Source organism: Perca flavescens, chromosome 9 (genome assembly GCF_004354835.1).
Source record: "Perca flavescens isolate YP-PL-M2 chromosome 9, PFLA_1.0, whole genome shotgun sequence".
NCBI classification, from domain to species: domain Eukaryota; kingdom Metazoa; phylum Chordata; class Actinopteri; order Perciformes; family Percidae; genus Perca; species Perca flavescens.
Genome location: NC_041339.1, coordinates 31,106,842 through 31,132,717, shown reverse-complemented (window position 1 = coordinate 31,132,717; position 25,876 = coordinate 31,106,842). Strand labels below are relative to the sequence as shown.

The 25,876-nt window shown below is 36.9% G+C and overlaps 2 protein-coding genes and 3 long non-coding RNA genes across 7 annotated transcripts in view; all 5 read left to right on the top strand.

The window, feature by feature from the left end:
• LOC114561036 (complement factor H) overlaps window positions 1-25,876 on the top strand; it is a 232,826-nt gene that overhangs the window by 39,596 nt on the left and 167,354 nt on the right. The gene's annotated exons all lie outside the window — the stretch shown is intronic.
• LOC114561038 (complement factor H) overlaps window positions 1-25,876 on the top strand; it is a 173,613-nt gene that overhangs the window by 20,137 nt on the left and 127,600 nt on the right. The gene's annotated exons all lie outside the window — the stretch shown is intronic.
• On the top strand, window positions 1,600-3,141 carry LOC114561048 (uncharacterized). Its single transcript, XR_003693300.1, has 3 exons — window positions 1,600-1,675; window positions 2,717-2,902; window positions 3,002-3,141. It is a non-coding gene; the product is annotated as an uncharacterized LOC114561048 (long non-coding RNA).
• Window positions 7,951-9,197, top strand: LOC114561050 (uncharacterized). Its single transcript, XR_003693302.1, has 2 exons — window positions 7,951-8,026; window positions 9,070-9,197. It is a non-coding gene; the product is annotated as an uncharacterized LOC114561050 (long non-coding RNA).
• Window positions 14,321-15,569, top strand: LOC114561049 (uncharacterized). Its single transcript, XR_003693301.1, has 2 exons — window positions 14,321-14,396; window positions 15,442-15,569. It is a non-coding gene; the product is annotated as an uncharacterized LOC114561049 (long non-coding RNA).

The following is a 25,876-nucleotide window of genomic DNA, read 5'->3' as shown; positions in this document are numbered from 1 at the left end:
CATTACATACATACATTGTTGTCAGTTGATGCTTTGGGCCTAAAACACCAGCTCAAAAAGAAAATCTATGTTACCAATTTCTATGAACGCCATGTCTATAATGCATAATAAGCACATTTATAAGACATATTTCATAAGCCCTTGTATAAATCTTAAAAAAAATGTATAGAATCATGGCAACTTATAACAAGGTTAATAAAGTATTGTAAGTGGTGGACATTATGTATTATAAGTTAATGTTTTATACCTCCATGTTAAAGTGACAACAGTGTTTGAAAGAAGAGTCTGAGTCCTGGGTTACAGAATACATCATAATGACTACCATAACTTTAGCCAGTTATAGAGAACTGTTCTGATGAATCATAACTGATGTGAATAATGTCTTATAAACCAAAAATACACTATAGCATGACTTGGAGCTTTAAGCAAGGTGACATTACTGTATAATGTTATGGCTATTGTACAATACAACACATTTATGAGGACTTATTTTTTATATTTTTATGGGGTTTACAGTGTTGAACTTAAATGATGATTAAAACATGATATGGTGTCAATTTACACATTACCATTATATAACGCCCACAGGAGACAATGTACAATACTCTATCAGCAACGCCGTTATCACATACAAACAGCAAAAATAAATTAAATGAATAAAACAGAATATTAATAGAAATAATAAAAATATTGAAATAATGATGAGGACTTATGAGCAGTATTTGCTGGCTGCAAGTTAGGACAAAAAATTATTCCAAATAATTATCAAAGCCATGTCAAGTCTTTATTTTCCAAAGCAGACAACTTCTCATTTTAATTTAAACAGACAATGGCACCATCACACCAAACACAGTGGCTAATGGCACAGGACTGGGCTAGTATAGAGCATTGGTTAATCTCTTAGGAAAGGTGTTAATGTGCAACAGAGAGTTGCTGTAAGTGAGCTCAGCCAATCTACACTGGGTAAAAAAAAAAAAAAATCAATGCAATCCCAGTTTAACGTTTTTATCCACCAGTGAAAAAAGGTCGTACTTAGATATGTACTTAGCTTTTCAACAATTACGAACAGCCAATTTCTTAATGTCATGCTATACCTATAGTCCTGCACTTTAGCTGTAATCCTACATGTATACACACTGAAGCCAGACCTTCAAAATACACAAAATTAGGAATTCATGGAATTTAAGCTGTTATCGATGATTATTACCTCCAAATGTCTAAGAAAGGTACATCATTTTACTCTTCTTGAATCAGGTTCAACAAGTACTGATCATTTACCTTTTTAATGAAAACTTGTAGTAATATTAATACTTGTGTGTATTCTTCAACAGAGATTAAATGTACAGTACCTCCGATAGAAAATGGTTATGTGCCTGATCGCGATATACAAAAGTACAAAGAACATGATGTCCTGCTTATAGGTTGATACATTTGAAATTTTTTTGTTATCCAATTTATTTATTTTTTATCATATTTTTCCTTCCAGCCCAACAGTGCCCAGTGATTCATGTGGACAGTAATGTCCAGGTGAATGGGGACCCAGAGGAAGCAACCTATGGCAATGTAGTTCGGTTCAGCTGCAAGTCCAACAGTTACATCCTGTCAGATCCTGCGTCAGCGGAGTTGTATTGTAATGAAAATGGAGAGTGGAGTGGCCAACCTCCAAAATGCATAGGTGCATGCATACATGCAAAAAACACCATAGCAACCAATCACCTGGCAACTACTTATTAAAACCAAACACAAGCACTAACCACGTCATGACCACAATGTAGTCCACACATGTCAAACTCAAGGCCCTCGGGCCAAATCCGGCCCCTTGCAGATTATGATCCGGCCCGCATATCAATTTAGGTTCACAATCGATTTTGGCCCACCTAGTTGTGCGCCAAAACCAAAAACACGGGAATGTGTTTTTTTTAACTTTAGTTACGCGACACTCCAAGCAGAATTTGGCAGATTTGCCGACTTTGAGACTCAGAAATCCCTTCATTATTAGGCAGAAACATTGTTGTAAGAAAAAAGAAAAGATAATTGTTTTTGCTTGATTTGCTAAATTCTATGATGGCTAACGAACATTTTTGCCGCCTTTTGTAGGGCTTTATGTCGACAAAAATGCAACAAAAAGCATAAAAAAATGTCGGAAAATGCGACAAAAATGTCAAAAAAATGCGACAATTTAAATCTGAGAAAGCCATAAAGAAGTCGGGGAAAAAAACATGCAAAAATGACTACAGAGCTACAGCGATGTCAAAAAAGCGACATGCAGTAATACAGTCAAAGATATTTTACAACAAAAGCAAGTCAATAACCTTTACATGTCTGGCCCTTGATTTGATTCTCTTTTTCCAGTGTGGCCCTTAGTGAAAATGAGTTTGACACCCCGGATGTAGTCTAACATCATGTCAACCAACAGAGTTAATGGCTGCAGCTGATGCAGAAGTTTCTGTTGATGCCACTATAGCGTCAGTAGTTGACGAACTGGACGGTATATTTTTGCTTGAAAAAAAAAACCACTGCATTTAAAGCTTTTTTGAAAAGAAAAAATGTTTGCCTGTTCTTCCATCAGGATTTGGCAAAATCTTCAAAAAATGACTTCTGAATGTTCAAAATAGGCACATCATTTTACTCCCAAATGAAGTTCATCAGTACTGATAATTTGCCTTTAATATGAAAATTGGTAATAATATTAATGCTTGTGTGTATTGTTCAACAGAGATTAAATGTGCAGTACCTCCGATAGAAAATGGTTATGTGCCTGATCACAATATCCGAGAGTACAAAGAACATGATGTCCTGGACTTTAGGTGTAATGTTGGATATAAACCCACTGAAGACAGACCCTCAAAATGCACAAAAGTAGGAATAAGAGCCGAGTGGACCCCCACACCTGCGTGTGAACGTAAGTATAAACTGATTAATACAATTTATTGGTTATATCACACTGACCAGTGGAAATTGGTGCTAACAGATGATGTGCTTCATTTCCCAACAAATGCAGCAATAAAATGTAGACTGAAACCGGCAATTGAAGGAACCAGGTATGAATCTTCCAAAAATGTGTTTTTACCTGGTGAGACCCTGAGAGTCATTTGTGGAGAGAAGTACGGCATTTCTGACAATCAGCAATCAGCAGTAACTACATGCAATGAAAAAGGAGATTGGACTATCAGACCAGTATGCACAGGTACAACCATAGACAGACTGTGAGATTGTTGTTCTCTACTGTGTGTGTACGTTCATTAACCTGTGATGATGATTATCAATCTTTACTGAAGATACACAAGTCTGTCTCTTATTCTAGAGGTCGATGCAGCAATCGAAGACCGCAACATGTGGAAGACTGGGGTGTCAGATACTGGGGACATCTTCAATCAAAAATGGGTGAGACTATAAGCTATAGTTGTGAGACAGGCTTCAAGAGGACAACTCTTGCTACCTGGGCCACATGCACCAGAGATGGATGGACACCAAATCGACTCTGTCAAGGTATTGTAAAGTTAATATAGTATATATGATTGTTAATGTTGGTATCCATATTTGTAGAAGTGGAGAAGAAGCTTTTGGTCCAGTTAGGATTAATATTTCTACTCTAATGGCTGTTTTTCACTAGAAAAGTCCCAGGAACTAAACTCTGTAACTAAATCAGGAAATAAAAGTCTCTTTTTCCATTTCAGTCACTTCATTATTAATCTGTCCTGGTACCATGGTGCTCATTGCAGAGGAAATAAATCTGCAAATACTGTATTATGTTGTGTAGTACTCCACACCGCTTCACTACAAGACTACTTCACGTTCACTCCCATACACACCCTTCACCCCACAACATAAATACAGAAATAACTGTTGGTGATCACATTCAAAAAGAAGCAGGTGCCCATATTATTTTCAGAATATAGCCCCAGAATAGTCAGCAGATCATTATTATTCTGGCCTTTCTGCTACTTGCACTCTGTCACACGCTGTCAATCTCTTGATGTCTTTGCTTACAAGTCCATACTCCCCACATCACTATTTCTATAACTATGTTTTTATGTGTACTAATGAGTGTGAAATAAATGTAATATAAAAGTAGTCTTTCATACTGCTGCCAGTAAGAACACACTTGATGTGTACATGTTTGTTTGTTTTGTTTTTAAGAAATAACATGTGACAGAAAGGATATCCCGGAGGCAGATATTATCAGAGAATACAAGCAGACATACCGCTACAATGAACCGGTCCGTTATCGCTGTAAGGAGGGTTATAGAGGACAATTCACTCTAACCTGTAGAGAAAATGGTTGGATCGGGAATCCAACGTGTACAGGTAAGGACGTTCAGGACAACAAATTCACTGTTGGCACATTTTGTTATTGCTTTACTGTTTTTACATGCATGCAGTTCATTGATTTTGATTTTGAGAAATTACCATCTCAGCCAAACCTGTCAAACTTATTCTCCCAGTTAATCCCAAATACCATTTTTCATGCTTACACCACTATATAATGTATTTTGTTAAAGAGATTATTGGGAAATGAATCACTGAGTAATAGTCACACATAATCTGTAATTTTGAACAGCAGTAACAGGAAAATAAAGTGTTGTGGTTTGCAAGCTTCTGTTTTTCTTCTTTTTCTTCTCTTGAGGATCTCATTTATTATTTTACTATTTCACAGAATGCCAAACTAATCGACATTTAAAACTGATAATCTGTTTTAAAAGCACAGCTTGTTAGCTCTCATTAATTTTAATGTTGTATATTAATGTGATCATTCTGGAGCACTATAAGATCTGAGATGAGACAAGGGGAGGTACCTTACTTTGTGACTTTGTCTTTAATTGCTCTTGTATAGTTTCTATTTTTACTTCTATTCTTATTCTACTTGTATATAACTCCTTATTTATTTTACTATCTCTATTTATCTGTATTTATTTCTGTCTTTGTGCTGCTGCAACAACTGAATGTCTCCTGTGGGGATCAATAAAGGCTTCTCTTTCTCTTGGAGACCAGCCTTTTATATGACAAATGTTTTGTTTCTAACTATTTGAAAGCAGTCTTTCATACTGCTGACGTAAGAACACACTTGATGTGTACATGTTTGTTTTGTTTTGTTTTTTAGAAATAACATGTGACATAAAGGATTTGCGAGAGGCAAATATTGTTCTCAATAACAAGCAGAGATACCGCTACAATGAACAGGTCCGTTATCGCTGCAGGGATGGTTACCAAGGAGGAGAATTCACTCTAACCTGTGGAGGAGATGGTTGGATCGGGAGGTCAACGTGTACAGGTAAGGATGTTCAGGACAACTAATTCAGTGTTGGCACATTTTGTTCTTGCTTTATTGTTTTGAAATGCATGCAATTGATTGTGATTTTGAGGAATTACCATCTCAGCCAAACCTGTCAAACTTATTCTCCCAGTCAATCCCAGATACCGTTTTTCATGCTTACACCACTATATAATGTATTTTGTTACACAGATTATTGGGAAATGAATCACTGAGTAATAGTCACACGTAATCTGTAATTTTGAGTTTTCTAAACAACAGCAGTAAAATAAAAGTGTTGTGGTTTGCAAGCTTCTGTTTTTCTTCTAACAAATTTTCTTCAGGATCTTATTTATTATTTTACTATTTCACAGAATGCCAAACTAATCAACATTTAAAACTGATATTAATCTGTTTTAAAAGCACAGCTTGTTAGCTCTCATTAATTTTAATGTTGCATATTAATGTGCTCATTCTGGAGCACTACAAGATCTGAGATGAGACAAGGGGAGGTACCTTACTTTGTGACTTTGTCTTTAATTGCTCTTGTATAGTTTCTATTTTTACTTCTATTCTTATTCTACTTGTATATAACTCCTTATTTATTTTACTATCTCTATTTATCTGTATTTATTTCTGTCTTTGTGCTGCTGCAACAACTGAATGTCTCCTCTGGGGATCAATAAAGGCTTCTCTTTCTCTTGGAGACCAGCCTTTTTATATGACAAATGTTTTGTTTCTAACTATTTGAAAGCAGTCTTTCATATTGCTGACGTAAGAACACACTTGATGTGTACATGTTTGTTTTGTTTTGTTTTTAGAAATAACATGTGACATAAAGGATTTGCAAGAGGCAGATATTATTTACAATAACAAGCGGAGATACCGCTACAATGAACAGGTTTAAAAAGTACAAATATGGAGAGCCACTTAGCACAGACTTTTAAAGAGAGAGAGATGTGACCCTGTAATCAGAGCTGTATAGTAACAAGTAGAACTACTTCACTACTGTACTTAATTACTAAAAGGCTGTATCTGTACTCTACTGGAGTATTATTTTTTCTCCTATTTCCACTTTTACTTGAGTACATATTTTCGATGAGTTTAATACTTTTACTCCGATACATTTTTATGTGCTGCATCGTTAATTGTTACTGTTGTGAATTCCTCACGCTACGGAGACTGTGTAGGTTACAGTGTGTGTAGTTATGGCTACAGTGTGTGTAGTTACGGCTACGTTAGTCGTACGCTAATTACGTAAGAAGTAAGAAATCCGTGAGATCGTGTCGTGTTTCATTTCATTACGGTTGCCCGCTCGAAGTCAGAGACGATGTAAGTTTGTACTCTTTCTATTTAGCTATTGTTGCAGCAGATGAATCTATTCCTGAGTTGTTTGAGTCTGCAGTGAGTCCTGGATGTTAACCGTTTGACCCTGTGATGTGAAGCTGCTAGTTTATCTGGATGTTGCTAGCTTGCTAACTTTTCACTGTTCATCACACGTTACTAGCTTGTGTGTGATACGTATTTTTGGGGCTTTAATCGTTAATGTGCTGGAGAGGATGTTCATTTTACTTGCACAGTGTGATAATTGTACATTTTATTTCAGTATTAGTTAATATTTGTTATTTTTAATATATATATATATATATATATATATATATATATATATATTAATTCCTTTGGCTACAGCCTTAGGCTAAACATTTGACATAACATAAACAATATGATATTCAAACTTTTGACTGCTTTCTTTAATAACTAAATAACACTATAATACTTGTACTTTTACTTTCAGTACTTGAGTAGTAAATTTTAAAATAAAATACTTGCAATCCTTAAGTACAAAAAATGTTGAGTACTTTAGTACTTCTACTTAAGTATTGTGCTTAAAGAGCACTTCTACTTCTACTCAAGTCACTTTTTTGATAGAGCACTTGTACTTTTACTCAAGTATGGGTCTCTAGTACTTTATACACGTCACACTTTAAATCCTACCTGTTGCCTTTCACTATCCACTTACTTAACTGCTGTTGCATCCATTGACATGCTATCTCCTTTTCCCTCTTTCTTTTTATATTTTTAGCCCCCGACAGCTTTTTTGCTTTATCCATCTTTTTCCATAGACGACAACTCACTACTGTACCTGCTCTCTCAGCGCTCACGGCGCCCCTGCTCGCAATATTACGAATCCTACTATGGCCCGGCAAGACCCGCCCTTTAATAGTCCGGTCTTGCATAGATATATATCTATATATCTATATATCTAGTCCTCTACAATGTTATGTAACATTGAGGAAATGCAGAAATGATTTAAAAACGCACAACAGCAGGTAGATATAAAAATAATTTTTAAATCTTATTTATTTTATTTTTTTACCATCGCTTTGGCGCCCCCATGGTGCTGCGCCCCTATGCGCTGCATAGTCTATAGCGCATACCCACTTTTTGTGCCACTGTGTGGCATCATTTCTAGCTACCTGGTACATTGTGTTTTGATAACGTGTTCTACCTGCTAGGCATAGGTTGATACATTTGAAATTTTTTTTGTTATCCAATTTATTTATTTTTATCATATTTTTCCTTCCAGCCCAACAGTCCCAGTGATTCATGTGGACAGTAATGTCCAGGTGAATGGGGACCCAGAGGAAGCAACCTATGGCAATGTAGTTCGGTTCAGCTGCAAGTCCAACAGTTACATCCTGTCAGATCCTGCGTCAGCGGAGTTGTATTGTAATGAAAATGGAGAGTGGAGTGGCCAACCTCCAAAATGCATAGGTGCATGCATACATGCAAAAAACACCATAGCAACCAATCACCTGGCAACTACTTATTAAAACCAAACACAAGCACTAACCACGCTATGACCACAATGTAGTCCACACATGTCAAACTCAAGGCCCTCGGGCCAAATCCGCCCCTTGCAGATTATGATCCGGCCCGCATATCAATTTAGGTTCACAATCGATTTTGGCCCACCTAGTTGTGGTACAAAACCAAAAACACGGAATGTGTTTTTTTTAACTTTAGTTACGCGACACTCCAAGCAGAATTTGGCAGATTTGCCGACTTTGAGACTCAGAAATCCCTTCATTATTAGGGCAGAAACATTGTTGTAAGAAAAAAGAAAAGATAATTGTTTTTGCTTGATTTGCTAAATTCTATGATGGCTAACGAACATTTTTGCCGCCTTTTGTAGGGCTTTATGTCGACAAAAATGCAACAAAAAGCATAAAAAAATGTCGGAAAATGCGACAAAAATGTCAAAAAAATGCGACAATTTAAATCTGAGAAAGCCATAAAGAAGTCGGGGAAAAAAACATGCAAAAATGACTACAGAGCTACAGCGATGTCAAAAAAGCGACATGCAGTAATACAGTCAAAGATATTTTACAACAAAAGCAAGTCAATAACCTTTACATGTCTGGCCCTTGATTTGATTCTCTTTTTCCAGTGTGGCCCTTAGTGAAAATGAGTTTGACACCCCGGATGTAGTCTAACATCATGTCAACCAACAGAGTTAATGGCTGCAGCTGATGCAGAAGTTTCTGTTGATGCCACTATAGCGTCAGTAGTTGACGAACTGGACGGTATATTTTTGCTTGAAAAAAAACAAACCACTGCATTTAAAGCTTTTTTTGGAAAAGAAAAATGTTTGCCTGTTCTTCCATCAGGATTTGGCAAAATCTTCAAAAAATTACTTCTGAATGTTCAAAATAGGCACATCATTTTACTCCCAAATGAAGTTCATCAGTACTGATAATTTGCCTTTAATATGAAAATTGGTAATAATATTAATGCTTGTGTGTATTGTTCAACAGAGATTAAATGTGCAGTACCTCCGATAGAAAATGGTTATGTGCCTGATCACAATATCCGAGAGTACAAAGAACATGATGTCCTGGACTTTAGGTGTAATGTTGGATATAAACCCACTGAAGACAGACCCTCAAAATGCACAAAAGTAGGAATGAGAGCCGAGTGGACCCCCCACCCTGCGTGTGAACGTAAGTATAAACTGATTAATACAATTTATTGGTTATATCACACTGACCAGTGGAAATTGGTGCTAACAGATGATGTGCTTCATTTCCCAACAAATGCAGCAATAAAATGTAGACTGAAACCGGCAATTGAAGGAACCAGGTATGAATCTTCCAAAAATGTGTTTTTACCTGGTGAGACCCTGAGAGTCATTTGTGGAGAGAAGTACGGCATTTCTGACAATCAGCAATCAGCAGTAACTACATGCAATGAAAAAGGAGATTGGACTATCAGACCAGTATGCACAGGTACAACCATAGACAGACTGTGAGATTGTTGTTCTCTACTGTGTGTGTACGGTTCATTAACCTGTGATGATGATTATCAATCTTTACTGAAGATACACAAGTCTGTCTCTTATTCTAGAGGTCGTATGCAGCAATCGAAGACCGCAACATGTGGAAGACTGGGGTGTCAGATACTGGGGACATCTTCAATCAAAAATGGGTGAGACTATAAGCTATAGTTGTGAGACAGGCTTCAAGAGGACAACTCTTGCTACCTGGGCCACATGCACCAGAGATGGATGGACACCAAATCGACTCTGTCAAGGTATTGTAAAGTTAATATAGTATATATGATTGTTAATGTTGGTATCCATATTTGTAGAAGTGGAGAAGAAGCTTTTGGTCCAGTTAGGATTAATATTTCTACTCTAATGGCTGTTTTTCACTAGAAAAGTCCCAGGAACTAAACTCTGTAACTAAATCAGGAAATAAAAGTCTCTTTTTCCATTTCAGTCACTTCATTATTAATCTGTCCTGGTACCATGGTGCTCATTGCAGAGGAAATAAATCTGCAAATACTGTATTATGTTGTGTAGTACTCCACACCGCTTCACTACAAGACTACTTCACGTTCACTCCCATACACACCCCTCACCCCACAACATAAATACAGAAATAACTGTTGGTGATCACATTCAAAAAGAAGCAGGTGCCCATATTATTTTCAGAATATAGCCCCAGAATAGTCAGCAGATCATTATTATTCTGGCCTTTCTGCTACTTGCACTCTGTCACACGCTGTCAATCTCTTGATGTCTTTGCTTACAAGTCCATACTCCCCACATCACTATTTCTATAACTATGTTTTTATGTGTACTAATGAGTGTGAAATAAATGTAATATAAAAGTAGTCTTTCATACTGCTGCCAGTAAGAACACACTTGATGTGTACATGTTTGTTTGTTTTGTTTTTTAAGAAATAACATGTGACAGAAAGGATATCCCGGAGGCAGATATTATCAGAGAATACAAGCAGACATACCGCTACAATGAACCGGTCCGTTATCGCTGTAAGGAGGGTTATAGAGGACAATTCACTCTAACCTGTAGAGAAAATGGTTGGATCGGGAATCCAAGGTGTACAGGTAAGGACGTTCAGGACAACAAATTCACTGTTGGCACATTTTGTTATTGCTTTACTGTTTTTACATGCATGCAGTTCATTGATTTTGATTTTGAGAAATTACCATCTCAGCCAAACCTGTCAAACTTATTCTCCCAGTTAATCCCAAATACCATTTTTCATGCTTACACCACTATATAATGTATTTTGTTAAAGAGATTATTGGGAAATGAATCACTGAGTAATAGTCACACATAATCTGTAATTTTGAACAGCAGTAACAGGAAAATAAAGTGTTGTGGTTTGCAAGCTTCTGTTTTTTTTCTTTTTCTTCTCTTGAGGATCTCATTTATTATTTTACTATTTCACAGAATGCCAAACTAATCGACATTTAAAACTGATAATCTGTTTTAAAAGCACAGCTTGTTAGCTCTCATTAATTTTAATGTTGTATATTAATGTGATCATTCTGGAGCACTATAAGATCTGAGATGAGACAAGGGGAGGTACCTTACTTTGTGACTTTGTCTTTAATTGCTTTTGTATAGTTTCTATTTTTACTTCTATTCTTATTCTACTTGTATATAACTCCTTATTTATTTTACTATCTCTATTTATCTGTATTTATTTCTGTCTTTGTGCTGCTGCAACAACTGAATGTCTCCTGTGGGGATCAATAAAGGCTTCTCTTTCTCTTGGAGACCAGCCTTTTTATATGACAAATGTTTTGTTTCTAACTATTTGAAAGCAGTCTTTCATACTGCTGACGTAAGAACACACACTTGATGTGTACATGTTTGTTTTGTTTTGTTTTTAGAAATAACATGTGACATAAAGGATTTGCGAGAGGCAAATATTGTTCTCAATAACAAGCAGAGATACCGCTACAATGAACAGGTCGGTTATCGCTGCAGGGATGGTTACCAAGGAGGAGAATTCACTCTAACCTGTGGAGGAGATGGTTGGATCGGGAGGTCAACGTGTACAGGTAAGGATGTTCAGGACAACTAATTCAGTGTTGGCACATTTTGTTCTTGCTTTATTGTTTTGAAATGCATGCAATTGATTGTGATTTTGAGGAATTACCATCTCAGCCAAACCTGTCAAACTTATTCTCCCAGTCAATCCCAGATACCGTTTTTCATGCTTACACCACTATATAATGTATTTTGTTACACAGATTATTGGGAAATGAATCACTGAGTAATAGTCACACGTAATCTGTAATTTTGAGTTTTCTAAACAACAGCAGTAAAATAAAAGTGTTGTGGTTTGCAAGCTTCTGTTTTTCTTCTAACAAATTTTCTTCAGGATCTTATTTATTATTTTACTATTTCACAGAATGCCAAACTAATCAACATTTAAAACTGATATTAATCTGTTTTAAAAGCACAGCTTGTTAGCTCTCATTAATTTTAATGTTGCATATTAATGTGCTCATTCTGGAGCACTACAAGATCTGAGATGAGACAAGGGGAGGTACCTTACTTTGTGACTTTGTCTTTAATTGCTCTTGTATAGTTTCTATTTTTACTTCTATTCTTATTCTACTTGTATATAACTCCTTATTTATTTTACTATCTCTATTTATCTGTATTTATTTCTGTCTTTGTGCTGCTGCAACAACTGAATGTCTCCTCTGGGGATCAATAAAGGCTTCTCTTTCTCTTGGAGACCAGCCTTTTTATATGACAAATGTTTTGTTTCTAACTATTTGAAAGCAGTCTTTCATATTGCTGACGTAAGAACACACTTGATGTGTACATGTTTGTTTTGTTTTGTTTTTTAGAAATAACATGTGACATAAAGGATTTGCAAGAGGCAGATATTATTTACAATAACAAGCGGAGATACCGCTACAATGAACAGGTTTAAAAAGTACAAATATGGAGAGCCACTTAGCACAGACTTTTAAAGAGAGAGAGAGATGTGACCCTGTAATCAGAGCTGTATAGTAACGAAGTAGAACTACTTCACTACTGTACTTAATTACTAAAAGGCTGTATCTGTACTCTACTGGAGTATTATTTTTTTCTCCTATTTCCACTTTTACTTGAGTACATATTTTCGATGAGTTTAATACTTTTACTCCGATACATTTTTTATGTGCTGCATCGTTAATTGTTACTGTTGTGAATTCCTCACGCTACGGAGACTGTGTAGGTTACAGTGTGTGTAGTTATGGCTACAGTGTGTGTAGTTACGGCTACGTTAGTCGTAAACGCTAATTACGTAAGAAGTAAGAAATCCGTGAGATCGTGTCGTGTTTCATTTCATTACGGTTGCCCGTTCGAAGTCAGAGACGATGTAAGTTTGTACTCTTTCTATTTAGCTATTGTTGCAGCAGATGAATCTATTCCTGAGTTGTTTGAGTCTGCAGTGAGTCCTGGATGTTAACCGTTTGACCCTGTGATGTGAAGCTGCTAGTTTATCTGGATGTTGCTAGCTTGCTAACTTTTCACTGTTCATCACACGTTACTAGCTTGTGTGTGATACGTATTTTGGGGCTTTAATCGTTAATGTGCTGGAGAGGATGTTCATTTTACTTGCACAGTGTGATAATTGTACATTTTATTTCAGTATTAGTTAATATTTGTTATTTTTAATATATATATATATATATATATATATATATATATATATATATTAATTCCTTTGGCTACAGCCTTAGGCTAAACATTTGACATAACATAAACAATATGATATTCAAACTTTTGACTGCTTTCTTTAATAACTAAATAACACTATAATACTTGTACTTTTACTTTCAGTACTTGAGTAGTAAATTTTAAAATAAAATACTTGCAATCCTTAAGTACAAAAATGTTGAGTACTTTAGTACTTCTACTTAAGTATTGTGCTTAAAGAGCACTTCTACTTCTACTCAAGTCACTTTTTTGATAGAGCACTTGTACTTTTACTCAAGTATGGGTCTCTAGTACTTTATACACGTCACACTTTAAATCCTACCTGTTGCCTTTCACTATCCACTTACTTAACTGCTGTTGCATCCATTGACATGCTATCTCCTTTTCCCTCTTTCTTTTTATATTTTTAGCCCCCGACAGCTTTTTTGCTTTATCCATCTTTTTCCATAGACGACAACTCACTACTGTACCTGCTCTCTCAGCGCTCACGGCGCCCCTGCTCGCAATATTACGAATCCTACTATGGCCACGGCAAGACCCGCCCTTTAATAGTCCGGGTCTTGCATAGATATATATCTATATATCTATATATCTAGTCCTCTACAATGTTATGTAACATTGAGGAAATGCAGAAATGATTTAAAAACGCACAACAGCAGGTAGATATAAAAAATAATTTTTAAATCTTATTTATTTTATTTTTTTACCATCGCTTTGGCGCCCCCATGGTGCTGCGCCCCTATGCGCTGCATAGTCTATAGCGCATACCCACTTTTTGTGCCACTGTGTGGCATCATTTCTAGCTACCTGGTACATTGTGTTTTGATAACGTGTTCTACCTGCTAGGCATAGGTTGATACATTTGAAATTTTTTTGTTATCCAATTTATTTATTTTTTATCATATTTTTCCTTCCAGCCCAACAGTGCCCAGTGATTCATGTGGACAGTAATGTCCAGGTGAATGGGGACCCAGAGGAAGCAACCTATGGCAATGTAGTTCGGTTCAGCTGCAAGTCCAACAGTTACATCCTGTCAGATCCTGCGTCAGCGGAGTTGTATTGTAATGAAAATGGAGAGTGGAGTGGCCAACCTCCAAAATGCATAGGTGCATGCATACATGCAAAAAACACCATAGCAACCAATCACCTGGCAACTACTTATTAAAACCAAACACAAGCACTAACCACGTCATGACCACAATGTAGTCCACACATGTCAAACTCAAGGCCCTCGGGCCAAATCCGGCCCCTTGCAGATTATGATCCGGCCCGCATATCAATTTAGGTTCACAATCGATTTTGGCCCACCTAGTTGTGCGCCAAAACCAAAAACACGGGAATGTGTTTTTTTTAACTTTAGTTACGCGACACTCCAAGCAGAATTTGGCAGATTTGCCGACTTTGAGACTCAGAAATCCCTTCATTATTAGGCAGAAACATTGTTGTAAGAAAAAAGAAAAGATAATTGTTTTTGCTTGATTTGCTAAATTCTATGATGGCTAACGAACATTTTTGCCGCCTTTTGTAGGGCTTTATGTCGACAAAAATGCAACAAAAAAGCATAAAAAATGTCGGAAAAATGCGACAAAAATGTCAAAAAAAATGCGACAATTTAAATCTGAGAAAGCCATAAAGAAGTCGGGAAAAAAACATGCAAAAATGACTACAGAGCTACAGCGATGTCAAAAAAAGCGACATGCAGTAATACAGTCAAAGATATTTTACAACAAAAGCAAGTCAATAACCTTTACATGTCTGGCCCTTGATTTGATTCTCTTTTTTCCAGTGTGGCCCTTAGTGAAAATGAGTTTGACACCCGGATGTAGTCTAACATCATGTCAACCAACAGAGTTAATGGCTGCAGCTGATGCAGAAGTTTCTGTTGATGCCACTATAAGCGTCAGTAGTTGACGAACTGGACGGTATATTTTTGCTTGAAAAAAAAACAAACCACTGCATTTAAAGCTTTTTGGAAAAGAAAAATGTTTGCCTGTTCTTCCATCAGGATTTGGCAAAATCTTCAAAAATTACTTCTGAATGTTCAAAATAGGCACATCATTTTACTCCCAAATGAAGTTCATCAGTACTGATAATTTGCCTTTAATATGAAAAATGGTAATAATATTAATGCTTGTGTGTATTGTTCAACAGAGATTAAATGTGCAGTACCTCCGATAGAAAATGGTTATGTGCCTGATCACAATATCCGAGAGTACAAAGAACATGATGTCCTGGACTTTAGGTGTAATGTTGGATATAAACCCACTGAAGACAGACCCTCAAAATGCACAAAAGTAGGAATAAGAGCCGAGTGGACCCCACACACCTGCGTGTGAACGTAAGTATAAACTGATTAATACAATTTATTGGTTATATCACACTGACCAGTGGAAATTGGTGCTAACAGATGATGTGCTTCATTTCCCAACAAATGCAGCAATAAAATGTAGACTGAAACCGCAATTGAAGGAACCAGGTATGAATCTTCCAAAATGTGTTTTTACCTGGTGAGACCCTGAGAGTCATTTGTGGAGAGAAGTACGGCATTTCTGACAATCAGCAATCAGCAGTAACTACATGCAATGAAAAAGGAGAGTGGACTATCAGACCAGTATGCACAGGTACAACCATAGACAGACTGTGAGATTGTTGTTCTCTACTGTGTGTGTATGGTTTATTAACCTGTGATGATGATTATCAATCTTTACTGAAGATACACAAGTCTGTCTCTTATTCTAGAGGTCGTATGCAGCAATCGAAGACCGCAACATGTGGATTACTGGGGTGTCAGATACTGGGGACATCTTCAATCAAAAATGGGTGAGACTATAAGCTATAGTTGTGAGACAGGCTTCAAGAGCACAGATGATGCTACCTGGGCCACATGCACCAGAGATGGATGGACACCAAATCCACTCTGTCAAGGTATTTTAAAATGAATCTTGCATTTATGATTGTTAATGTTGGTATCCATATTTGTGAAAGTGAAGAAGAAGCTTTTGGTCCAGTTAGGATTAATATTTCTACTCTAATGGCTATTTTTCACTAGAAAAGTCCCAGGAACTAAACTCTGTAACTAAATCAGGAAATAAAAGTCCCTTTTTCCATTTCAGTCACTTCATTATTTATCTGTCCTGGTACCATGGTGCTCATTGCAGAGGAAATAAATCTGCAAATACTGTATTATGTTGCGTAGTACTCCACACCGCTTCACTACAAGGCTACTTCACGTTCACTCCCATACACACCCCTCACCCCACAACATAAATACAGAAATAACTGTTGGTGATCACATTCAAAAAGAAGCAGGTGCCCATATTATTTTCAAAATATAGCCCCAGAATAGTCAGCAGATCATTATTATTCTGGCCTTTTTGCACTCTGTCACACGCTGTCAATCTCTTGATGTCTTTGCTTACAAGTCCATACTCCCCACATCGCTATTTCTAGAACTATGTTTTTATGTGTACTAACAAGTGTGAAATACATGTCATCGCAACTCAAGATACAGCACATGTGCCAACACTGACTTTGTTGTCCTGAACGTCCTTACCTGTACACCTTGGATTCCCGATCCAACCATTTTCTCTACAGGTTAGAGTGAATTCTCCTTGATAACAATCTTTGCAGCCATAACGGACCTGTTCATTGTAGCGGTATGTCTGCTTGTATTCTCTGATAATATCTGCCTCCAGGATATCCTTTCTGTCACGTTTTTACTTAAAAACAAAAGCAGCAGTATGAAAGACTACTTCAGTCCTTCCAGAAATTTTTTTGTAATTGTTGCGGGCAAAAATCCTTGATTATGCGGCACCTTTTCTTAAAAAATGCGATGGAATATGCGGGATATTTATGCAATTTTATGCGCTGAAATTGCAGGAACTTGCAAAAACTACGGTTTGATGAAAAATTTAAAAAAAAGTGATTCCCCCAACACCCTACTTTTCGATGATGTTCACGTCGCGTAATTACGTCACTTCATAACGTCACTTCATAACGTTCCCAAGGCAACAGGGGAAAATGGCTGCTCTTGTGTGAAGTAAAGGCAACATTTTTCAACTTTCTGCTAAGATATATGGGACTTTTTTGCAACGAAAATGCGGGGATTATGAAATCATGCAAGCCACGCATATTTTGTGCGGAAACCGGCAATTTATGCAGACTTTGGCTGATTATGCATTGAGTTATGCGATCGTATAATCATGTTTTTCTGGAAGGACTGTGGGAAGATGTGTGGAGGAGGAAATCCTCTGACACTCTTCTTGATTATAAAAGTTTATTACATCAAAGAATTCAGCATCAATTAAGAGCCCTTCAGAGCTCGGAGAGACAACAGACCTGATCTTCCAAAATGGTCGCTCTCCCTCTTGCTCTAAAAAAACATAGCTTATATTGGATATGTTTAAGTAACATGTTAGATAACATAGGAACATGTTAGTTTGGAAAGTAAAGGTAAAAGACCATTGAAGGGGTACCAAAACTAACATACAGTCCCTTGAACCCCGTCAGCCACCAATCACTGATCTCCACTCAAAACATCCCAGCAAAAATCACTCCACTGAGAGCTAAATCATTACCCACTGCGCTGCCACAGTGCTCCTGATGACTCCGCATATTTGAGCTTTTATACAGACTTTAAACTTATAGGGCCAGATACCACACATGCAACATTTAATAACATTTGTTATTGCTTTTTTGTTTACACATGCATGCAATTTATTGATTTTGAGAAATTACCATCTCAGCCAAACCTGTCAAATTTATTCTCCCAGTCAATCCCAAATCTAGTACAGTCATGCTTACACCACTATATAATGAATTTTGTTAAAGACATTATTAGGAAATGAATCACTGAGTAATAGTCACACATAATCTGTCATTTTGAGGTTTCTAAACAACAGCAGTAACAGTAAAATAAAAAAGTAAAAAGGTTTTGAGTTTTGCAAGCTTCGGATTTTCTTCTAACCAATCTTATTTTACTAATCCACTGAATACCAAACTAATCCAAATTTAAAACTGATATGAATCTGTTTTAAAAGCACAGCTTGTTAGCTCTGATTAGTTTTGACGTAAGAACACACTTGATGTGTACATGTTTGTTTTGTTTTGTTTTTAGAAATAACATGCAACAGAAAGAATTTGCGAGAGGCAAATATTGTTCTCAATAACAAGCAGACATACCGCTACAATGAACAGGTCGGTTATCGCTGCAGGGATGGTTATCAAGGAGGAGAATTCACTCTAACCTGTAGAGGAGATGGTTGGATCGGGAGTCCAACGTGTACAGGTAAGGACGTTCAGGACAACAAACTCAGTGTTGGCACATTTTGTTATTGCTTTACTGCTTTTTAAATGCATTCAATTTATTGATTTTAAGGAATTACCATCTCAGCCATACCTGTCAAACTTATTCTCCCAGTCAATCCCAAATCCAGTATACAATACATGTTTTCATGCTTACAACCCAAATATAATGTATTTTGTGAATCAGATTATTGGGAAATCAATCACTGAGTAAAAGTCTCAAATAATCTCTAATTTTGAGTTTTCTAAACAACAGCGTTTTTTGTTCCAAAGTTATGTTTTTCAAACTATCTGAACACCTGAAGGGTGACTTTGAAAGTTACAGCCACAATGAGAAGTCCAATATGCATGCAACGTGCAAAAGTGGTTGGACTGGGATTGAGAGCTGTACAGGTAACATACAACTACAACAAATACAGTTTTAAGGCTACATATGGTGTAAGTTTGTATGTTTTAACTAAAGTGAAAAATTATTTGTGTATCTACCCTGTGATTTAGATCTGCTCCAACATGTGTTGTATTCTTCTTTGCCCCGTGTTACACCCTTCCAAAAAGTTTCATAAAAGGTTATAAGCTTTTCATAAACAAAGGCTGGTGGGCTGAGGCCAAATGTAATGACGACGTGTTGTCTGGACTTCAACAATGCATTGCTAATTTCTCTTTATTGCCCTAGGGCAGGGATCTTCAACAGGGGGTCTGGGAATCACTGAACAGGGAAAAAACTTACTAAATTAAGACCATAAGGCTTATAACTAAATATATTTCAAATTTAAAGGTATATCTCATGTAAATGTATATTTATATATATATATATATATATATATATATATATATATATATATATATATATATAAATATATATATGTCTTCAGTTCTAGAATCCCATCCTTCTTCAGTAGGCCTACAGAAGATAATAGAATATTTAGGGGAAAACTGTTTTTCTGACTGATTTACTGATTTGTATTTATTTTTAGGTTGACATTTTTGACTGCAAAATATTGTGTGATGTAAACATTTTCCGCAGCCCTCACTCATAAAAGGTGTGCCACTATATGTGAAACCTTTTAAACTGTGCCACAATATAATACCTCAACGTCTAAATTATTTGTACCAATATATATTTTTAGAGATTGTAGGCTGTGGGAGTCCACCACCTCTCACAGATGGAGACATCAAGTACACCGTGAAAACTAATTACAGCCATCAAGAAAGGGTTGAATTCTTGTGTCAAAATTACTACACCATGGAGGGTGGGCCTAACACAACCTGCATCAATGGTGAATGGATTGGACAGATGAAATGCCTCAGTAAGTTACAACGTCTTTCACATTTTTCATGTTGCATTTTGCATTTTGCATACATTGTGTAAAACTATTTTTGGTTTCTGGTGTTTGCATGTAGCCACTTGATTTAAAAACAATACATAATGAAAATAGACAAGAAGTAAATAATAATTAACAGGCAACAATGAGTCTTAAATTATACTAACAGTAGAGCTGAACACTGACCTACAAAGCCAAAATGCAGTTACTGCATGTTTGGTAAAAATTAATTATTATCTGCTAAATATATATATGTATATATCAAGTCAAAGCTAGTTGGTGAGATATCCCTGACTAGCCTAAGCTAAAGCAAAATGTACTTACAAATTTCCCTCGGCTGTTAATCCTAATTGAAAAATAGCCCTTTGGAAGAAACATTTTAAGTATGTTATTCCATGTCAATAAATACATTTGGCAGCTAATGAACGTAATCATGATGCAGACAAAAACAGGTAAAGTCCATTATCTTAGCAAATTAGCAGGAACAGTAGACTAACATCTCAACTTCTGACTCTAGTAAAATTCATGTGACGTGATATGAGTAAACAACTTATAAATCAGATATTTAAATTGTAGATTATTATTATTTTAATACACTTTAAATAAAACAGAAATACATCTGATCCCTAAAACTATGGACTGTAAATTATCTAAATAATAATTTTCCTTTAAAATAGGACAAGCGAGGTGAAAGTACACATTTGGTTTGTAGATACTGTGTCTTCCTTGTTTAGAGGAAGAGTGCAATATCTGCATTTCTTTTAGGTAATATGAGGTTCCTAACCTATCTAAAAAGGTTTAATTTTGCTATTTTTACTATTAATATTACTGATATTCAGTTGTTAACTCTAAATATATTTTTTTTATCCAAGATATTTAATCATTATACATGGAGTATGATGTGCAGTAATTTCCCATTATTAAAGTTCTGTTTATCTGTTATCTCTTGCAGAACCCTGTACTGTGGACAAAGAGCTCATGAACAGATATAATATTGCCTTCAGATATACTCATGACGATAAGCTTTATTTATCCCATAATGATTTTATCGAGTTCACTTGTACTAAAGGAAGAGATACCGGCACATTGTCCATGCGTCAGCAGTGTATTGACGGTGTGGTGAACCTGCCCACTTGTCAGTAAAGGTTTTTAGTTAACTGGATGTGATAAACATGATCTGGCTGGACAAACATGTAAACAATTAACAGGAAGTACAGTTATTAACTGATCTTCTGTACCTACTTCTGCTCTGTCAACTGAGACAGTTTTAATAAAACATACATGTTCTCATGTTTTCTTCTTCATATATATTGTTTTATTAAAGCCTTTGGTTAATGTTTGTATGTATTAGTCAGGCCTGCAATGCTGTTAAGCACAACATTTGCATTTAGAGGATTTATTTTTCATACTCTTAATAAAACTTTATATGTATTGTTTTATTAAAGCATTTGGTTAAAGGAGAACTCCGGGCAAGTTTTCCGTTAATCTTGATTGCTATATGTATATGAGTACTGCCGATAGCAAAAAAACGAGAGCGAATCGGTGCTAGCAACACGGAGCTGCTGCAGCTAATGCCGAGAGCTCCCACTCAGCTAAAGCGGCAATTATGGGGGCATAAGATAAAGAGTGCCTTTTGTGCCTCTTAACAGACACAAAAACGCAAATTAAATGTCTGTGCAACATGAACAGGGCCCTTACATGACAACAAGATGCATTTAGCAACTTAGTCATTGTTTGAATTCACCTACCCTCTTAGCTGCTAACTGCCGTCTGGGATGAGTGAGTGTGTTCAGCCAGGCTCCCGTAATAATCATCACGCAGCAGTTCCATGTGTATTTGTAGCATATATATCCATTTTGTGTGCTGTCGTTGGTGAATATGAGTCTCTGCAGTGGCGGGTGTGTGTGGTAGTTTCCTTAGCCAGGCTAGCAGTCCTGACCGGGCATCCAGCTTCCACTTCCACCCCGCCCCCTCGCCTGCCGCACCGACAACAATCCACAGGCGCCCGCTGGTCTGGTGGAGGGTCTGATGGAACAGGTGGTCGGCTAGCGTTAGCTTTCCACCGGCATACTGCTTCAACGTTCCCTGCTGATGATGTCCGTTACCAGCCAGAGGCATCGAGCAACACCGCTGGTCTCCATAGCAGGCGGGAGAAGCTTGGCGTGTTGTGTCGAAGTATTCCGCCTGTAATAAAGCATCCTGCATTTCTCCGATCTGTACCAATGTATCCTGGTGGTACACATGTGCGGTAGTAGGTAGGTACTGTTTAGCGAAGTTCAAGATGGCTGACGCCGTTTTGCTTCGGCAAGCCTCGTGAAAGACGACGGTCCAAACCCCTATGGGCGTTGAAAATTGCGGAAGTAGCTCCTACTACTGGCTGTAGTCCATTGTTTCTGATAAAAAAAAAATCTTCAGATGACGCAAAATCGCCATTTTACGTCATCGGAAGATTTTTCCAGACCACAATACAGAGATCTCTCTAGTCTCAGGGGACATGAAGGAGGAAGCCCGGTCATTCAAAAATACTACCGTGTTTCTGCTGATACAAAGCTAAATGCTAAATCGGTGAAGTATCCCTTTAACTACATTCGATTTTAAGGATTTATTTTTCATACTCATAATAAAACATTTGAATAAATAATGGAGGAGGTATTCAGTATAGCAGGTATTTACTGTTTGAAGGTACTTGTACTTTACTTAAGTATTTCCATTTGATGCTATTTTACAGTTTTACTACTAATACTACAACTACTACTACTACTACCACATTTCAGAGGGAAATATTGCTGTAATATCAACAGCTCCATACCTTATTTCCATAACAGCTAGTTACTCTTCAGATGATAATTTTACATAGAAAATGATATAACCTCATACAATACAACACATTGTTAAAGATTAAACCCAACCTTTTTTTTCTCTGGTGGCACCGTATAAAAAAAGCAGTCTAGTTGAGGCTTCCTTGTCTCATTTTGGAGAACTTTCTCTTCTAAACTTCTTAGATGGTTACCTTCCAAACACTCTTTAAAGCGTATAGAAGTGAAATTCTCTATACTAATTCTTTAGTTTTTTTTCTTCATTATACAACCCTCAGCATTATCTTGTGGGACTGTAGAGGGGTCCCACCCTAGGTTTGTAAAAATTGAATTAAACTACCAACATAAAGTAGATCAAAATAGCTCCACCTCGATGATTTCAGCTGCAGGATTTAATTGTAATGGACATGTTGCATTGGTAAGGATATGTGTTTTTCCCCCACTAGTATGTATGCAGTGTGCTTTTAAAGTCATTCCTCCCATTAACAAAATGTGTACATTATATCCTGCATGATAAATACTGATATAATGAGAAAAAACATAGTAGTGCATTCAAATAGAGCCATGACCAAAAGCCCATATTAAGCCCATATAGTTGAACCTGAGATCAGGGGAAGAGCCACTGAGCCACCCATTGATTGTGGGGTGTTCTGATGGTGGGATGACCCTATCCTCTTGCCAGTAAAAGCTTCAGTTGACTGGAAGTTACATGAGCTGTCTGGACAAACATGTGAATGATTAACCAGAGGAAAAAATATTGTATTGTTGTGTATTCAAGTGCTGTTATCTGTAACAGTTCTAATAATATAGAGAAGAAATGTATTTTGGCCCTAAAGCACTCAGTGCTTTATAAATCAACAGTAGTATTTTAAAATAACTTATTTCACAAACGGGAAGCCAGTTAAAATATCTGAGAACTGGAGTGATGTGATCTCTCCTGGTCTTTAGAGGACTTCTAAGAGAGACATTTAAAAACAAAACTACAGTAGTCCAGCTTGTTAAAGATGGAATGGACAAGTTTTCATAAATCTGAGACATAGGTCCTTTAATGTTTAATATAGTCTTACTGTAAGGTGATACTAGGCTGATTTTTTGTATCTCATCTTAATATGGATGTTAAACTGTAGGTTTGAGTCCATGACTACACCAAGATTTACAGTGTTGTTTGGTGTGTCTTTAAAGGGTGATAGAATGATTATAGGGTATTTCACACTGTTCCTTAAGGAGCTCCAGCTCAGCTGGTCTGTGAATGGGGAGAGGCCGACCGGGAAGGCATCAAACCCGCCAGCAGCCGCATGCTGTCACGGCAGATTGTGGAGCTCTTTAAGTCCGACACTGTCTTACCAAATTAGCAATTAGCCATACGTTTTTAAAAACAGCCCATATTTGAGCTCTACATATTACAATTTACATCTGAACATACAAATTTAGTGATGTAATATCAGAGATCTGCGTGACCAAGATTCAGAAGACTAAGCTGACATCAGGTCAGTGGTGTAGCTTATGCAAATGTTAGGGCGTGACAACGACTAGGAGTTGAGGAGTTGAGGTCAATTTATAGCTTTGTTGAGATTCACCCATTTTCAGCAGCAGTTTCAAATTGTGAGATTTGCAGAGGAAAGAGGTGTCAATGGGATTTTGAGGTTCTATGTATGTCCTATTTACCCACCAAACTGTTGTTTTTCAACTATGAGAAGGTAAAATCGTTTTTGCATTCTATCACCCTTTAATGATAGCGTGTTGGTTTCTAACAAAGTCTTATAGAACAAAAATATTATTTTCCATTTTATAAGCATGCATGCTCTGTAAGTAAATCCATGTCTGAAAGCTGACATTAATGTATTACTAAGGGACCATTCGTATTTATGGAATGGACCACTGGAGGAAAAATAGGGAGGGTCATGTCTTTTTATTCTTTGTTGAGGGAGTGTCATCCAACATTTTTCAGTCCAGACGGGGGTGGGGGGGAGTCACCCAACCTCCTTCGCTACCAGATGGGTCTGACCCATAAGTTTGCTGGGGCAGGGGGAGCTGCCCCTGGTGGCTGAAATGGATAACTGCATTGTTTAATAATTACTTATGGCATGACCAGATATTTTATAAATATCTTAAATAACACAAAACAACTAAATGGTGGTAGGTAATACATCTCTTTCATATACTGCTTTAGTAAAAAAATATTTCCTGGCTGACTTTGGGAGCAGCAGGACGAAAAACGCAAATGACTGTTGCTAGTCTGGACATCTTACCGTGCCAAGGTTGCAGTAAAGGTTTCCTAAATGCCACATTTGATGTCAGCTACTAATTGATTGCAGGTTTTGTGTAGATTTGGACTTACGTTTATTCCACTCTGTTTAAACGGCGAAGGGAGAAGCCTAGTGACGAGTGAAGTAATGCAGTAATGCAGGAAGTGTGCATTTACTTTCCATGCTTATTGTGTTTCCACAACAATGTTAGTTAGTAAATCTACTGAAATGACCACCACACCATAACAGAGGAGTGGGATGCATCAGATGAGAATGCAGAGGTTAAATCATGTATGGCATGGCTGTAAAAACAATGGGAATCTATATATATTTTTAAGCCAAGCTCAAACCAGTACAAAAGGTATTGATAAATTGTTGGGGGAGGGTCATACCTTTATCCAAATTGTTTTGGAGGGTCATAGAAAAAATTATTACTGGCGAGGGAGGGTCATGTCTATTTTTGGACTAAGGTCCCAAAACTCCTCTGGTAGACCCTTAAATAAATAACAAACAGTCCCTAGTTAAACAAATATTGCAAAAATACTGTTTGGATTTATTTACATTTCTAATCTCATTCCTTTTTGGAAATTGTGTAAATGTGTGTGTGTGTGTGTGTGTGTGGCAAAGTGTCCGTGTGTGCGTGTAAAGTGTGCGTGGCAGCGTGCGTGTGAGAGACTGTTTCACTGCAAACGCCATTTCTTCTGCACAGACAGACTTCAATCTGAATAACTCTAAGAGGAAAAACATTACCTCAGCCTCCAAAGAGTGGAGTTCCTAAATACAGAGATTCCTGGATCTTCACAATGAGACTCTTTTTCACCTTCTTTTGGCTTTTTTATCCTGTTACTGAACAGTGAGTCATCTTTACAACAGAATGGTAAGCATGTCAGATTTCAGG